Source organism: Amblyomma mixtum, chromosome 2, assembly GCF_055824585.1.
Source record: "Amblyomma mixtum isolate Tamu chromosome 2, ASM5582458v1, whole genome shotgun sequence".
Lineage (NCBI taxonomy): Eukaryota > Metazoa > Arthropoda > Arachnida > Ixodida > Ixodidae > Amblyomma > Amblyomma mixtum.
The window spans coordinates 152,829,099-152,831,639 of NC_143013.1; the positions used below are offsets into that span (position 1 = coordinate 152,829,099).

General features: G+C 54.5%; 1 pseudogene; it reads right to left on the reverse strand.

Annotated features, from left to right (window-relative positions):
- Positions 1–1,096: 1,096 nt before the first annotated feature.
- On the reverse strand, positions 1,097–2,191 carry LOC149361299 (uncharacterized; annotated as a pseudogene).
- Between the last annotated feature and the right edge of the window lie 350 nt (positions 2,192–2,541).

A 2,541-nucleotide genomic window follows, 5' to 3' on the forward strand; every position in this document is an offset into this window, starting at 1 on the left:
CACCGTACAGGACGGGAGGAAGCGGGAGTGAAAGTACAAGAAAGAAGAAGAAAGTGAAAGAAGAAAGAGGGGCCGTAATGAAGAAAATGTAAACTGTATTTGAGGAAAGGAAATTACGCAATAACTGGCTTACATATCTCTGTGGACACCTCTCAAAAGCTCGACACCTCTGCTGACAAGCTTGTGCTGACAACCTTTTGTCGACAACAGTGAGGCATTAAAGGCTTTAGTTTTACATTTAGAGGACGTTAAGCTTCGCCTTTAAGAGTGGAACACGACAGCTGATGCAGTGCTACCAGGGCAGGAAGGAAAGGAAAACTTTATTTTCGCTAATGCTTTTTCCTGCGGTTTGGGGGCATCTTCAGAGACGTCTTGGTTCTACCCCAAGGAGCCTTCTCTGTCGAAGTCGTCCGCCTATAATCAGTGGTCGGTTGCCCTCAGTCCAGGTCTCCGCTGGCCACTGCCGCCCGTTGAGCTCGCTGTACCAGACCTTGTTGGTCTTGACAGCGGTCGCTGGACAGCAGAGTCTCCCACTGCTCCGCACTCGGGTTTTGTATTTTGGGGACCACGTCAATGCTTTGGCAGGCCCATGTGATGTGATATAGAGTAGGTTTTTCGTCGCACCAGGGACATTTGTCCGTGTATATCGTGGGGTGCATTTTGTTTAGTATATGTAGGTTTGGGAAAGGGCCTGTTTTTAATTGTCTCCAAGTGCCAGCTTCCTCTCTGCTGAGAGATTTTACTGGAAGACCGCTCCTGCAGAAGCTCGGATACCGCGAGCAGATGCGAGAATGTCGAGGACGGCAACGATCCCCGACGAGCTTCGCAAGACCTTTAAGGTAGCGCCCATACCAAAAAACATGGATCCCAACCTCCATCGAGGCAGAAGAGAAGCGAGGGCCGAATTCGTCCAGAAAACATACGCTCCTCAAGCCACGACAGTGTATGCAGACGCGTCTTGGAGAGCAGGAGACACCAAAATCGCCGTGGCGGCGGTGGTCGATTCGTCTTTACGCGAAGTGGCCAGCGCGTCTCTCCGAGGCTGCACAGCTGCATAGTCCGAGGAAGTAGCCATTGCTCCAGCGGTGGCGGAGGGCTATGGAACCGGGCAGTCACTAACAATACTGTTACGTGGCGAGAAGGTGCGGGTCGAGGTAGAACTGTAGAAGGAGGGGCAGACGTTGCGGGCTGGTGAAGACCATGGACTGCGGCAATGTCGGGCGATGTGGCCAATGCGAGAACACCGGAAGCAGATGGGGCGGTCGTCTGCCGTACGCCACTCATTTGGATTGCGATAACGCTGCGGAGAATAATAGGTGCGACGATAAACAGAGAGGGGTGGCTGGGGGGTGTCCGGGCTTCTGATGGTGCACACAGCCGGAGGAAGGTTCAGGTTAGCGAGTTCCTGACGCACGACGGCCTGAGTCAGCGACACGGTGGGTAGAGAGTTATCAGGTGCGGTCGGACGGGGCAGAACAGGCGCAAGGGCTTCCAGTTCGCGGCGAACGATGCGGGTCACAGTGCCGGCAACGGGGTCATCATCGGAAGAGGCGCGGGACGGTAATCGGTGTTCCTCACAGGAAGAAGTAGCGGCAGTATTAGGGAGCCGAGAGAACTGCTGTGGAATTCGGCGGCTTTTACCCTGTTCGAAATGACGGCATTATTTTATGATTGCGTCCACGGTGGTGCAGTCTTTGCAAACCAGTAAGTTAAAAGCATCATCCGCAATCCCTTTCAGAATATGGCTCACTTTGTCCGACTCGGTCATGGCGGCGTCGACCTTGTGGCAAAGCGCCAAGACATCTTGGATATATGCCACATAGCTTTCGGTTGACGACTGGGCGCGCGACGCGAGCTGCTTCTTCGCGGAGAGCTTCCGGTCATCGGGTCTGTCAAACAAACTACGGAGCTTTTCTTTAAAAGTGTCCCAGCTCGTCAGTTCTTCTTCGTGGGTTTCATACCAGACCCGGGCCGTGCCACTAAGATAGAAGATCGCATTCGCTAGCATCACGGTGGGATCCCACCGGTTATAGGTGCTCACTCGCTCATATAGGCTGAGCCAGTCGTCGACATCGGTGCCGTCGTTCCCAGAAAAGGTACCAGGGTCACGGGGAGGAGCCATGACCACGAAGGGAGCAGAAGGAGCAGAGGGAGCAGAGGGAGTGGTTCGTGACTCGCCGGGTGGAGCCATGATGGTAGAAGCCCCGGCCTGACGACCGCTTCGGAGCTGCGTGGCGTGGAGATCGTTTACCCAGCACCTCCACCAAAGATGTTACGTGGCCCGAAGTCTATGTCGGCACAAGGACGACCGGAGCACAGGGTACAGATCACAGCTAGCCCCGAGCGGCAAGCGCGCACACACCGGGCACTTCCTCTGCGTCGTCTTCACGGAGATTATCCGTTGCAATACTAACGGACCCTCAAACAGCCTGCCAAAATTACATGAACGAGAGTATCGGTCGTCACGCGCTCAGTATACTCCTCGCAGCGAGCGACAGCATTAAAAACCAGGAAGAACGGAATGACAAGATCCCACACAAA